This window comes from Pinus tabuliformis, chromosome 3_1, assembly GCF_031772625.1.
Source record: "Pinus tabuliformis cultivar Carrire ecotype Pingquan chromosome 3_1, CPIR1, whole genome shotgun sequence".
NCBI classification, from domain to species: domain Eukaryota; kingdom Viridiplantae; phylum Streptophyta; class Pinopsida; order Pinales; family Pinaceae; genus Pinus; species Pinus tabuliformis.
The window spans coordinates 783,796,156-783,811,556 of record NC_142301.1 but is presented as its reverse complement, the minus strand read 5'-3'; the positions used below and the strand labels follow the sequence as shown (position 1 = coordinate 783,811,556).

Here is a 15,401-nt window from a genome sequence, read left to right as displayed (position 1 = left end):
TTGTGCAAGTATAGTCAATCTGATGGCAGCAATGGTGGCGAAAGGAGATGAAACCAGTGGAGGATGGAAGAGAAGAGTGGTTGCATGTCTCCTCAACAGTCTTCAAGCTTCAAATCCCTCTCCCTAATTGATTCTATCCTACCCAAAGGCTTCTACAGGATGTTTCTGGTAAAAATACAGAACTTCCTGTAGAAAATCCTGCAGCTGAGTTCTGGCTTCCTGTAGAAACAGACAGCACCACTGTATCCTGCTTGGCTGTGGGTGATTTTCCTTTCAGCTTGGCTGTGGCTACCTTAGAGGTGCTCTCACTGACGTGGACTTTTCCAGTCCTTTCCATTCTACTCTGTAGTCTTTTCTCCCTGGGTGTTAGTGTGGTTTTGTCCCCCTCTGTTTTGGCAGCTTGGTTTAATGCCAATGTTCCAATCACTGATGTTGTTGGATACATCTGCAGGGTTGTGCTTTCTGGGCTTGTCACCAACTTGTCATCATTTGCCTTGCCCCATAGTACAATATACAGTCCTGCTATTACTAGAATTGCTCCCAGCAGACTTCCCAGATAATATTTCACATGAAGGATTAGTTGTTCCAACACTGCAACAATTATGGTTGAAGTTGGATTGAACATTGCAGCAAAGACAGGTCCCTTCAGACGGATACAGTAAGTCTGTACAAAGAAGGCAAATGTAAAGCATAATACTCCCTGCATATTATGGGCCAATATGATCAATGACGATGTTAAGAATTTCTGCACATTATTAAAACGAAGATGCGGTGCTCACAGAGTATATGATGCTGAGAAGCTGAATGTCCCACTTTAGCCTCCAAGCAGAGGCCTTTGGCTCAAAAATTAAAGCCACCACAGTGCACTATAGAGTTCCTTGCAGCATCGTGAGAGCTGTTAATGAAATTTCTGCTGGATATTTCTTAACAACTGGAGCCTGAAAGGTAAGCCATCCAGACCAAAATAAACAGCCGGCAAACAGCATCAGTGCTCCAAGCAGCCATGTGTTATGAAGAACCCTATTGAGCCTAATGAGAACAGGGCCCTTGTAGAAGGTCATAATCATTGCACCACCCACACATATAATGGTTCCTACAACTTTGGCTTGGCCATATTTACTCCTGATATCAACTTTCTCCAGTCTAAAAGCTGTGGCCATCCCAAATGTGACAACAGGAACCAGGTTTGACGTTGCAAAAGCAAATGTAGCGGTGGTGTAATCTAGGCCAGCAAAGTAGAAATTCTGAAATAGAGTGGTCTTACCCAGCCATTGCAAGCACAAAGATCTGCCAGAAGATGGCACAAGTCTTTGCAGGGCGATGGTTTCTTTCAAGAAAAAAGCAAAAGGAGAAATAACTACTGTAGCAACAGCCAGGGTGTAAGCTACGAAAACAAAATGACTCATTCCTTCGTCCAGAGCAACTCTGGTAATGATATTCATGCCGACCAGGCAGACTTGAACTGCAATCTCAGCTAAGAATGTTGCAAATGCAAATTAATTAGCGAATGGTGAGAGCATTTCAAGGATGAGTTCAATTCGCTGTTTATGGAGGCTTCTACTGATGGAGGGTGAGCTGGCTAAGTGCACGTTGGCCCCATGCAAACCATTGGTCCCCACTGTAGTGTAATTATGAACTGTAGTTCTCTGCCTGTATTCACTTCCATCAATTACGTTGGATTTTAAACAACCACCACTACCTGTTTTCAATTTTCTTCTTGAGATGGCTGAGCACACGTGTTGATTTCACCCACCGAGCGCTGTTCGAACTAGACGAGGGTGGCCAGTTAGTTGGCCACCGATTTTTTTAATCCCAAACATCTCATTGCTCATGCTGTTTACGAATTACATTCATGCAAATAGAGGAACGAGTTTAGTCACGTACCTGCAAGTCGTGTGTGGTTGCTGTGAAGTGCTGAGATCTTTCATTTGCTGCATGCATTGGTTTTTGTGATTGCATGTGGCTTGGCTGCTGATTTTTTGGTTGTTTTTTCTTGTGCAGGTGTCCTCTGGCTAGATCTAAGCTCCAGGCATTTGTTTCCACGTTCAAATCTACACATTCAAGTTGCTACTGCTGAATTTTCACAAGACCAGAACTTGTTTTCGCCATTGCTCCCAAACGGTAAACCGGATCGATCTGAAACTTGTTGAGCACGTTCCTATCATCATTATGCATCTCCCATAGCAAAATTGCGATCAATGGATGCACAGATTTCGAGAAAAATGGAAAATGGCTGAAGATTTCAGAGATCAATTTCTCGGAAACCGTGCATCGGAATTGGCTGAAACTGCTTGGGTAGGTTACCATCACTCATATGCATATCCCCATGAAACAGGTTTTGAAACGGATGCACGGATATGGAGAAAATGCAAAAATGGCTGATGGTGATGGAGGCTGATTTCTTGGAAACCGTGCACCGGAATTGGCTGAAACTGCTCAGGCATGTTGCCATCACCCTTGTGCAATTCCCCATAAAACGGTTTTTCAAATGGATGCATGGTTTTCAAGTTAGGGCAAAAACAAATTATGTTCTAGGTATTTTTGCTTCAAGGCATTTTGCAAATTTTTGCATGGAAAGAAGAACTGAGCTTGGGCTGTGATGCAGGTATGGAGATGATGGAGGAGGAGTTTGAAGATTGCAGGAGGACTTTTGAACCCTTGAGGAAGCTACCATGTTCGCCAAACCACCTTTTTGAAATCCATTTCTAGCTTCCTACAATTTCTACAGGAACTTCCTGTAGAAGCACAATGAAGAAGCACAATGAGGTGGAAAAGATGATGGAAAAGGGTGAGGAATGGGAACATGGATGCTTGCAGGCATAACCAATGGATTCCAAGCTTTAGATCCCCTTCCAAAATCGAATCTGGCTCGCTTGAAGGTTCTACAGGATGTTTCCTGTAGAAATATAGAACCTCCTCTAGAAGGCACAAAAACTCCTTTGTCTTTGTTTTGAGTGATCCTCCTGACCTGCAATGTCATTGCTGCAACCTGAAATTATTCAATGGAAATTATATTTATTTTTCTTTTTCTTTTTCTCTTTTTTTTTTGAAAAACAACTAGGGCGCCTCATGGAGGTTTTCACCCTAATTGCTTGCCCTGGGCGCCTCCAAGGGAGGTTTTCACCCAGAGATCTTATTCTCTTTTCTCTTTTTTTTCAACCCATTGACCGCCTCATGGAGGTTTCAATCAATGAGCCAATCTAAGGCGCCTCCGAGGAGGTTTTCACCTTAGATTTCTATTTTCCTCTTTTTTCATTTTTTTTCTTTTTCTTTTTTCTCTTTTTTCTTTTTTCTTTTTTCTACCCTACCCTACTTGAAAAACAAAATCGTTCTCAAGTATAAGCATACTTCCAATGGAGCCATGTGCACATCGAGATTAGAGATAAACTGATGTGGAGGCTTGAAATGCATGCTTTGACAGCTATCCGGATCTCAGAGACCAAATGATTTGACTTTGAAGGGATTAAACATAGTTGAAGAAGAGAGTACTACTGCAACTTAATGACCTTCTGAAACCATATCTCAATATAGCTTTGATATCCTTGGTCCTTTTGCTGATTTGGGTCATGTTTCATGTCACTTTCTACTATGACTTCCTCATCTTCCTCTTTTTGTTGATCTTTCTCTTGAATACATGGAAGATTTGATGGTAACCATGAGGGAGCTCTCTCGATCTCTGATTCTGATCTCTTCTCTTCATCAAGTGCAGCCCATGGTTCTTTGATCTCCTCTTTTGAATCTTCTTTTGCCGGATGTGGTCCTTCAATGCTTTCAAGATAATCTCTGCTTTGCAACACTCTTCCTGAGCTATGGTGAAGATCATCGAGCTTAAGAGGAGTCATTTGGACATGTTGTGTCTCAGCATTGCAATTTTGTTGAGCTACTCCAATGGACAGGTTTGGAAATGGAGGTATGGGTAGCTGAGTGGGGGCGTAGATTTGAGATGGATGTGGATGGGGTTGTGGTTGGGTAGGCATTTGGGGTCGCCTTGGTGGAGGAGGAGGTAATGGTTGTGGATGAGCAGGTGGTGGAGGAAAAGAAGTGGGAGGAGTGTTGTATTGGGGCCTCCACCCCTGATGAGGTGCATTCCACTGAGGTTGTGGCTGAGCATAAGAGTGAAATGAATGAGCAACTAGTTGGGAATAATATGGATCTATGAAGGAACAAGGCGGAGGTGTGAACCAGGAAGGATGAGCAGGGGGACCCAAAGAAAGCATGAAAGTGGCTTGATAGGGGTCATAATAGGTCTCGGGTGTCCCTTGCAGTTCCTGCTGATAAGATCTAGGTTCATGTGGCCTCCTTTGGTTCATATAATAGAGTGATTCAGTGGCTCCTTTGGCTCTCTGATATGCAGCTTTGATTTTGGGTAAGGAAGGGCACTGATCTGTAGGATGGTATTCTTCACATACAAAACACACTTCTATGGAGTACAATGGACATTCGTTCCTAGGATGCTTTCTAGTGCACCTGGGACAAAAGATGACCAAAGCCCTCTTGGCTTCCTCTTGCTTCTTTTGGATCCATAGGGTATCCAGTTGCCTGGCAAGAAACTGCCTCATATCACTCTTGAAATCTTCCATCTGATTTGCAAATTCATCTTTGGATAAGGTACTGCTCCCAACATTTCTGCTTGCAGCCATTCGCTCCAGAGGAATGGTTTCTTCTTCTTCTCCCCTAGAGGTTCTTCAGATATGTCTTGATGTCCACCCAGGGGTTCTTCTTAGTCACAGCCATCGAAGAAGAGAGAAGATTGGCTGTGTGAAGCAAAGGGGGGTGTTGTGAAAATATTTTTCTAACTTATCTCTACTCCTACAAGGCATGAAATGAAATCTTTTTCGTTGATTTTTGCTTTTTTCTACTTCTACTTGCAAAACTGAAATAGATTAAACTGCAACTAACTATCTTGCTAAAATGAAAATGCGAAATTGAAATGAAAGCAGGAAAGGACTAATCTATTTTGCTCAAATGAAATTGCAGGAATGAAATGCTAGTCTATGCTTGCGGAATTGAAATGCTAATCTACGCTTACATAAATGAAATTGCGGAATTGAAATGCTAATCTATGAAAGCGGGAAATGCTAATCTACTTTTGCATAAACAAAATTGCATAATGGAAATGAAATAAACTACTTAGCAGAAGATTGTAGTGGAAAATAGAAGAAAAGCGGCAATCACCAATACTCTGATGCTTCCCCGGCAACGACGCCAAAAAGATGGTGGGCCCCAGTATTGTAGCAATAATGCTACAACTCCTAGAACTCCCTTCTTTAATTTTATCAACCCGGTAGTTCGTAACAAACTTGGAAGCGACGGTGTTGTATGCACAAGTACTAGCTCTTGCCGCAGCTGTCACTTGGTCAGCTGGCACAAGTCCACTAGGAGCTTAAGCCAACTTCTATGAGCTCTTAGAAGAAGCTTTTTAATTGATGGATGAAAGCTAACTTGAAGGAAGCTAATCTAATTGCAAAAAGAAACTGAAAGCCAAAAAGAAACGCAAACCCTAGCAAACCCTAATTCTACCAGCTAGTCCTACTGACGCAAGGGAGAGCATGCAAACTACTGAAAGAGATTCCATTACTTCTATGAAGGTAAAATACATGTGTCTAGACTACCAGTATCTGAAGAAAACATCTTTTTGTATTTTTGATTAAGTTGTTAGAATTATCATGCATGTGCTTTTAACTGGCTTTTCACTGTGCAGAGGTGGATCAAGGAGGAGAAATGCTTGGAAAAGGTTGGGATGGTACAGAGAGGGCCTAAGGGTTCCCTAACACCCTTCCAGAGAGTTTCACAGAGTTTGGCTATCAAGAAACCTCATTCGTGAGCTTCTACAAGAAGTCTGCAGGGGTTCTACAAGATGTTTAGGATTTCTACAGGATGTTCTGTAATTTTTCTACAGGATGTTTAAAAATTGGATTTTGGAGGATGGGTGAGTGAGGTAAGGTGCATGAATGGATAGAGAGGCAGAGTAGGGGCCTGAAATGACCCAAGGACTGATGGTTGGAGTGGTGAGAGGGTGTGGAAAGCTGGCTTGACTTAAAGAAGGCTAAGACAATGGAGGAGCAATAAGGTAGGGTTACGTGGGCAGAAAGACAGTTGTGAGACGAGGAATCTAACTAGGAGATGGAGCAGCTGGCCTGGACGAAGCTTGGGTGAATGAGAGAGAGATGGAGATGCTCTGCACGGTGTACACTTAACTGACTCAACTAAGTCCTGCACACAATCGAAATCTTAGCTAATCTAGTCTAACTGTCAATGAAACAAATGAACAGCAGCTTTATTCATAAAGAGAACCATGTACAGCACTTAAGAAAAGAAGCATTTCAAAAGGCCTGAACGCATGATTAACTCCTACAAAGGAAAACATTACACCAAAGATTGCATGGACAAGCAAACTAGTGTTTTTGTTGGGCAGCAAGGTCACCTTTGTCCCAACTCACGATCCCACTAAGGGAGAGGTAAGATCAGAGGTGCTTGAGCCCTTTTTCCAAGTATCCTTTATGTTATTAACCTATCAAATCAATCTGAATATGAAAATCTACTTTAATCGTCAAAAGCAACCTAAATAACAAAACAAGATTTAGATCTAAATGGCAGATTTTATTCTAAGAATGCAGCAAAGACACATAAAGGTAAACAAAGGAGGTACTGGGCGCTTGAGATGGGCCCAACCCCAAGAGCTACAGCCTCCTAAGAGAGATTTAGAGCTGGTGCAAATCTGGATTCATCTTTATTGATAAAGAAATGAAGAGTTACATCAAAACTGTCCACAAGGAGAACTTGAAAAATGAGCTGACAACAAAACTAATCTATTGCCTAAAAATCGAACTACAAAATGACTACAACAAGTCTATGAAATGACTAACTACCAGCTAACCCAAATGAGGCCCTAAGCCTTCTTATTTATACAAATTGAGGACCCCAACAGTCCTCCTAAAATTTAGGGACTCGGCTGCCCAAAACTTGTAGTCAACAACAGTCCTACTTGACTTGCTTGGCTGCCCTTGTGCTAATTGATTTGGTGGCCTTTGAACTCTGAGCTGATGGTGGAGAATTCGAGGTAAGGGCCCATAAATGAAGGGGACACCTTCCTACAAATCCTCTCCCTTGTTCTTCCCACGAATTTGGCTGCCAAGTGCTCATTAAGACCTTCAATTTTGTCTCCAAGTTGACCAAAAAGGCTACACAAAGCACCCATTAGACTTGTTGGCATAATGACTAACCAAATTCACTCTATTAGCATAAATATAATCGAAAACATGCAATAAACTAATGAGAATGGTGGATTAAGTCAAATTAGGAGGTTGAATGAGCCCAAATAATTATCCATTTTTGGGGCTCATCAACATTTGTTGCACTTGTTCTTGTAATTTTGATATATCATGTAGCATTTCTTCCTCTTCTTCATGAGTCATGCTAGAGCTTTCAGGTTCCTTACTAGGTGTTTGCATTTTCTTTCCTCGGGGCATCAGTTACCGATAATAATACTCTACTATGCCCTTGGAATTCCTTCAAAATAAATTTTCAAACCAAGCTTAAGCAAAAATTTTAAAAAATCTACACACCTTTTTTCACTTTGTAGGAGCTCGATATTGCCTCTGATGTATCTCTGTACTTTCCAATCATTTAGTTCTAAATTTCTAACCTGTAGTAGCTCTCTGTGTCCTCTTTCCAATGCCACCCGTTTGATCCAAATTGGATTTCTCCAAGAAAGAGTTATGCACAATCTCCCAAGATGACCTGATTATAGACCTTTCCAAAAGAGCGAAGTTGTATGAAGTGCCACGTGTACAATTTTCGATATTTGGTTCTGAAAATGATATACAAGAAACTACAGTCCATCCTCTTTCTGTACCTTCTTACGAAATTTCAATCTGATTCCCAGAGAGAAAGTTATGACAATTTTCCCCAGGTCACCTGTTTTGAATGTAATTCAGGAGTCTGCAAAAAGACCAACTTCCTCAGATCATATCTCCGAACATATCACGCAAAAAGCTCTGAAATTTGGACCCAAGGTTCAGCGCGATTTCTTCTCAAATGGGTTTTTTTTTCAACTTCTGAAACGTCACAAAAAAAAAAGTTATAGCGAAAATGCCACGATGACCTCTTTGGAGCAGCGAAACCCTAGAATCCAAAGCTCTGATACCAAATGTTATGAAACCAGCTTAAGAAAAGATAGAAAAGATAGATCAACGCCTTAGAATTCAGCCTCTTCGAGGGGGCAACCTCCTTTACATTACATAAATGAACAATTCTTGGATTATTCAAATGACAAAACCTCCTTTCTATATATAGGAGTCTAAGGAGTCACAATATAATCCACCCGACCTAACAATAATAATATAAAGCCACAAAAATAACAATAGAGGGATTCTATGGGGCACAGAAATAACAATAAGGGGGTAATAGGGGCACAACAATATAAATAATGGGTATAACTATAATAGTAATGGGGTAATCACTAGTATTATAGGGACCCAACAGAAAATATATCTTCCATAGACATGAAAACAAATACCATTTGTTCAAAGATGGAGTAGAATACATTGTAAGATCCCATAGTAAGAAACTAAATCTTTTACTTGTAAATGCGGGGCAGATGAAAAGACTAGTGAATTCTGGCAAGAATTTTGTGCTTCTAATGATCAAACCTAAGAATGATATTGATAATGAAGCTTTTCAAGGTTGTGACTCAAGATTGAAATCTAAATTGGTTGATGTTGTTAACCAATATGATGAGATGTTTCAAGAACCGAAAGGATTGCCTCCCAAGAAAGAAATCCAAAATGAAATATAGTCGTAGTAGTATTGTCCTCCTCCTAACATTGGCATGTACAGGACGTCAGTGATGGAAAGTGAAGAAACTAAAAAGAAAATTCAAGATTTGTTGGATAAATGTGTCATCAAGCCAAGTTCTTCGCCATGTGGGTCGCCTATTTTTTTGGTGCCAAAGAAGGATGGAACATGGTGCATGTGTGTGGACTTTCGTGCATTGAACAAGATTACGATAAAGAACCGTTACACACTACCTAGAATAGATGATTTACTTGACCAATTGAAAGATGAAAAGTATTTTACTAATTTGGAATTAAGGAGTGGCTACCATCAAATTAAAATTGTTGAAGGAGACAATTGGAAGAAAACATTCAAGACAAAACAAGGTTTGTTTGAATGGCTAGTTATGCCTTTTGGTTTATATAATGCTCCTGCTACCTTCATGTGTGTGATGAATGATGTGTTTAGGCCATTTCTTGATGAGTTTGTTATAGTCTACTTAGATGACATCTTAATTTTCAGTAAATCTCGTGATGAACATGGCATGCATGTGAGAAAAGTACTTGATGTATTAAAGAAAGAGTAGTTGTATTTAAAGATGTCAAAGTGTGAGTTTGGAAAAAACTTCTTTAGTTTACTTGGGTCCTATTGTTGGAGGAGGTGAGTTGAAAATAGATCCCTCCAAAGTTGATGTCATTTTGAATTGGCCAAGGCCCAAGACAATTACTGAGGTAACAAGTTTTTTAGGAGCATCCTAATATTGGAGGAAATTCATTGCTAATTTTTCTTCCATAGCAGCTACTTTGCATGCATTGACTAGTGTGAAAAAGGTTTTTTAGTGGGGAGGCAAACAGAAAAAGGCCTTTGATGCATTGAAGGAAAAGATTAGTTCAGCCCTAGTACTTGCACTTCCAGACTTGAGACAGCCATTTGAGATCCAGACTAATGCTAGTGACTACGCCATGGGTGCAGTCCTCGTGCAACATGGTAATCCTTTCTGTTTTCATTCGAAAACTTTCAATGGTGCAATGATTAATTATCCTACATATGAAAAGGAATTGTATGCATTGGTGCAAAGTATGAAAAAGTGGAAGCACTACTTGATGGGTAAGGAAATAATCATTCACAGTGATCGTTAGCAATTGCAATACTTGCAATCTCAATCTAAGTTGTAGCAATTAAGGCACTTCTGATGGATGTGTTTTCTTCAATAATTCCACTTGGTGATAGGGTATAAGAAATGTATATACAATAAAGTTGTTGATATGATTTCTAGGCCTATTATTAGTGCAACTACTTTACTCAAGCATAACTCCATTTTGCTTGAAAGTTATATTGAGCAGTATGCATTATACAATGACTTTCAGAATGTTTATGCAAGCTTGAGTCAAGGTAACGAAGTAGAGGAATTGGATTATCATTTTCATGATAAATTGTTGTACCATCTTTGTAAGCTTTGTATTCCACATGGAGAAAGAGTCAACATCATAACAGAGGCACATAGTTCTCTTATTATTGGTCATTTCGGTGTAGGTAAGTCAGTAGCACATCTGCAGAGGTATTGTTATTTGCCTCGTATGCTTGAAAGTGTTTCATGTTTTATTAAAGGATGTTCATTATGTGCGGTCAGTAATCCTAGCAATAGGAAGTTAGGATTGTACACACCACTTTTGTTAACTTCACGACCATGGGAGAGTGTTTCTATGGATTTTGTAGGAGGTCTTCCAATCTCAAAAAGAGGTCATGGTTATTTGTATGTATTTGTGGATAGGTTCAACAAAATGTGTATTTTGATGCCGTGTAAAAACCAAATTATAGTTGACCAAACTACTCAGTTATTCTTTCAAAATGTATGGGTGCATTTTGGAGTTCCCACATCCATTGTTAGTGATAGAGATTCCTGAATTGTTGGGAAATTTTGGTCAAGCTTGTGGGGATTCATGGACATCGAATTGAAAAAGAGTACAACATTTCATCTGCAAACTGATGGTCAAACAGAGGTGGTGAACGAGACCGTGATACATCTTCTTCGTGGGTATTGCATCAAGCATCCTAAGTTGTGGGATGAACATTTGCACTACATTCATAATGCTTAAAACCGGGCCAAGCACTCTTCAACTCAAACATCGCCATTTGAAGCATGTTTGGGATACTTTCCTAAGTATCCTTTGGATTTCATTTTTGGAAAGGGTGTTACTATTGATGGTCATAGTGGCATAGACAAAGCAAGACAGTTCATTGAACAAATCCAATTGGTACACCAAAGAGTTCAAGAACAACTAGAAAAGTGCAAAGGCAAGTACAATTCAAGGCACGACAAACATCAGGTGGATCAAAAGTGCCAAGTTGGTGATGAAGTTTGGCTTCACATTAGCAAAGAGAGGCTCCAAGGAGAAGGTAAAAAGTTGAAACCAATTCGATATGGTCCATTCAGAATTCTAGAAAAGATTGGTGAAAATGCCATCACATTGGATTTGCCTTCATATATGCAAATTTATGCTATTGTTAATGTTGAGAACCTAAGGTTGTATGAGCCTCCTTTGATTGAAGATCAAGGAGAAAATGTCCATATTCCTCCCATTGAGGATTTTCCTCCTAAGTACTTTGATGAACTACAACAAGACACCATTATTGACAGAAGAACAAGGTCTTCAAAACGAGGCAGTCATTAAGGGATTTTTGAGGTCTAAACTGGGCCTCCTAGGGAAATTATAAAATGATAGTGGAAATAATAAAATGAGATTAAATTACATCATCAAATTTTAGAGGGAAAAAAGAAAAAATATTTTTCAACTCATATTTTCAACTTATCTCCTTATGGGTTTACTCAAATTTCAAGTTGAAACACTTGTTGGATGCAGAATTTGATTCCTTATCCAAGGAGTACACATGTTGCATGCTTTTTATGGACCCTGCTACACCAAAAATCAGAAATATATGAAAAATGTGATTGCAATCACATTTTTTCATGTATTTCTCATTTTTCTTGTAGAAATATCCATCAAAAGTATGAAACATGGGTACTGCTTGGATGAGGAATTAAATTTTTCATCCTACGAGTACTCCCACTCAAAATTTGAGTAAAACCTTAGGGAGATAAGTTGAAAATATGGAATGAAAAATTAGTTTTATTATCTTATTATTTTTTATCTTTTTACTTTTTTACTCCAAAAATGGTGAATCATCCCCCATGGTTGCCATCATCATCTTGAATCCTATTGGTTCTTATAAATTTTATTTTGGTCGTACATTTTTCTTAGGACGCCCATTTTAGACCTCAAATTCCCCTAATGGTGGATTACCTTCGAGTGGGGCTCAAAGGAACAAATCCTTCCAAGTCCAAATGGATCAAGATTGGAAAGGTGAGGGAATTATACCCTCACCTACAGAACAATTGAAAGTGATCGTTTGGGGTCCAAAAGATTCCAGTGGGGAGGACTGATCAAGTGCTCAAAAATTTGCTCAAAATCCAAAGTTTTCGGATTAGTATGGAACCTAAACGACCATGTAGTTCTCATCATCCTGAATCGGGTGCAACTTGTTTCGCGTGAAACGAACTTCGTATGCTCCCAAAAACATGTTCTATTCATGCCAAAGAAGGATGGAACATGGTGCATGTGTGTGGACTTTTGTGCATTGAACAAGATTATGGTAAAGAACTGTTACCCACTATCTAGAATAGATGATTTACATGATCAATCGAAAGATGCAAAGTATTTTACTAAGTTGGACTTAAGGAGTGGCTACCATCAAATTAGAATTGTTGAAGGAGACATTTAGAAGACAACATTCAAGACAAAACAAGGTTTGTTTGAATGGCTAGTTATGCCTTTTGGTTTATGTAATGCTCCTGCTACCTTCATGCATGTGATGAATGATGTGTTGAGGCCATTTATTGATGAGTTTGTTATAGTCTACTTAGATGACATCTTAATTTTCAGTAAATCTTGTGATGAACATGTCATGCATGTGAGAAAAGTACTTGATGTCTTAAAGAAAGAACAATTGTATTTAAAGATGTCAAAGTGTGAGTTTGGAAAAACTTCTTTAGTTTACTTGGGTCATATTGTTGGAGGAGGTGAGTTTAAAATAGATCCCTCCAAGGTTGATGTCATTTTTAATTGGCCAAGGCCCAAGACAGTTACTGAGGTAAGAAGTTTTTTGGGTGTAGCCCAATATTGGAGTAAATTCATTGTTAATTTTTCTTCCATAGCAGCTCCTTTGCATGCATTGACTAGTGTGAAAAACGTTCTTCAGTGGGGAGGAAAATAGAAAAAGTTCTTTGATGCATTGAATGAAAATATCAATTTAGCCCCAGTACTTGCACTTCTAGACTTGAGACAGTCATTTGAGATCCAGACTGATGCTAGTGACTACGCTATGGGTGCAGTCCTCATACAACATGGTAAGTCTATATGTTTTCATTCGGAAACTTCAATGGTGCATTGATTAATTATCCTACATATGACAAGGAATGTATGCATTGGTGAAAAGTGTGAAAAAGTGGAAACACTACTTGGTGGGTAAGGAAACAATCATTCAAACTGATCATCAACCATTGCAATACTTGCAATCTCAATCTAAGTTGCAGAAATCAAGGCACTTCTGATGGATGGGTTTTCTTCAACAATTCCACTTAGTGATAATGTATAAGAAAGGTATCTGCAATAAAGTTGTTGATATGACTTCTAGGCCTATTATTAGTGCAGCTACTTTACTCAAGCGTAATTTTGTTTTGCATGAAAGTTATATTGAGCAGTATGCATTAGACAATGACTTTCAGGATGCTTATGCAAGCTTGAGTCAAGGTAACCAAGTAGAGGAATTGGATTATCATTTTCATGATAAATTGTTATACCATCTTAGTAAGCTTTTGTATTCCATGGGGAGAAAGAGTCAGCATCATAAGAGAGGCACATAGTTCTCTTATTACTGATCATTTCAATGTAAGTAAGATGGTGGCACATCTGCAGAGGTATTGTTATTGGCCTTGTATGCTTTGAAAGTGTGTTAGGTTTTATTAAAGGATGTTTATTACATGCGGTCAGTAAGCCTAGAAATAGGAAGTTAAGATTGTACACACCACTTCTAGTACCTTCACGACCATGGGAGAGTGTTTTTATGAATTTTGTAGGAGGTCTTCCATTGTCAAAAAGAGGTCATGATTATTGTATGTAGTTGTGGATAGGTTCAACAAAATGTTTATTTTGATGCCATGTAAAAAGAAAATTATAGTTAAACAAACTGCTTAGTTATTCTTTCAAAATGTATGGGTGCATTTTGTATTTCCCACATCCATTGTTAGCGATCAATATTCTCGATTTGTTGGGAAATTTTTGTCAAGTTTGTGGGGATTCATGGATATCGAATTGAAAAAGAGTACAAAATTTCATCTGCAAACAAATGGTCAAATAGAGGTGGTGAACAAGGTCGTGATACATCTTATTTGTGGGTATTGCGACAAGCATCCTAAGTTGTGGGATGAACATTTTCACTACATTCATAATGCTTACAACCAGGCTAAGAACTCTTCAACTCAAACGTCACCATTTGAAGCATGTTTGGGATACTTGCCTAAGTATCCTTTGGATTTCATTTTTGGAAAGGATGTTACTATTGATGGTCATAGTGACATAGACAAAGCAAGAAGGTTCATTGAACAAATCCAATTGGTACACCAAAGATTTCAAGGAAAACTGGAAAAGAGCAAAGGCAAGTACAATTCAAGGCATGACAAGCATCAAGTAGATCACAAGTTCCAAGTTGGTGATGAAGTTTGGCTTCACATTAGCAAAGAGAGCCTCCATGGAGAAGGTAAAAAGTTGAAACCAATTTGATATGGTCCATTCAGAATTCTTGAAAAGATTGGTGAAAATGCCTCCAGGTTAGTTTTTTCTTCATATATCAAAATTTATGCTATTGTTAATGTTGAGAACTTAAGGTTGTATAAGCCTCCTTTGATTGAATATCAAGGAGAAAATGTCCATATTCCTTCCATTGAGGATTATTCTCCTGAATATCTTGATGAACTACAGCAAAACACCATTCTTGACAGAAGAACAATGTCTTCAAAACGAGGGAGTCATTAGGGGAGTTTTGGGGTCTAAAATGGGCCTCCTAAGGAAATTATAAAATGATAGTGGAAATAATAAAATAAGATTAGATTACATCATCAAATTTTAGAGGGAAAAAAGAAAAAACTATTTTTCAACTCGTATTTTCAACTTATCTCCCTATGGGTTTACTCAAATTTCAATTTGAGACACTTGTTGGATGCATGATTTGATTCCTCATTGAAGGAGTACCCATGTTGCATACTTTTTATGGACCCTACTACACGAAAAATGAGAAATACATGAAAAATGTGATTGCAATGCAATCACGTTTTTTCATGTATTTCTCATTTTTCTTGTAGCAAGATACATCGAAAGTATGCAACATGGGTACTTCTTGGATGAGGAATTAAATTTTTCATCCAACAAGTACTCCCACTCGAAATTTGAGTAAAAACTTAGGGAGATAAGTTGAAAATATGAAATGAAAAAGTAGTTTTATTATCTTATTTTTTTTAATATTTTTACTCTTTTAATCCAAAAATGGTGAATCATCCCCCATGGTTGGCATCA

The 15,401-nt window shown here is 38.7% G+C and overlaps 1 pseudogene; it reads right to left on the bottom strand.

The window, feature by feature from the left end:
* Positions 1–338: 338 nt before the first annotated feature.
* The window catches only part of LOC149189744 (WAT1-related protein At5g07050 pseudogene), a 39,631-nt pseudogene continuing 24,568 nt past the window's right edge, over positions 339–15,401 (bottom strand).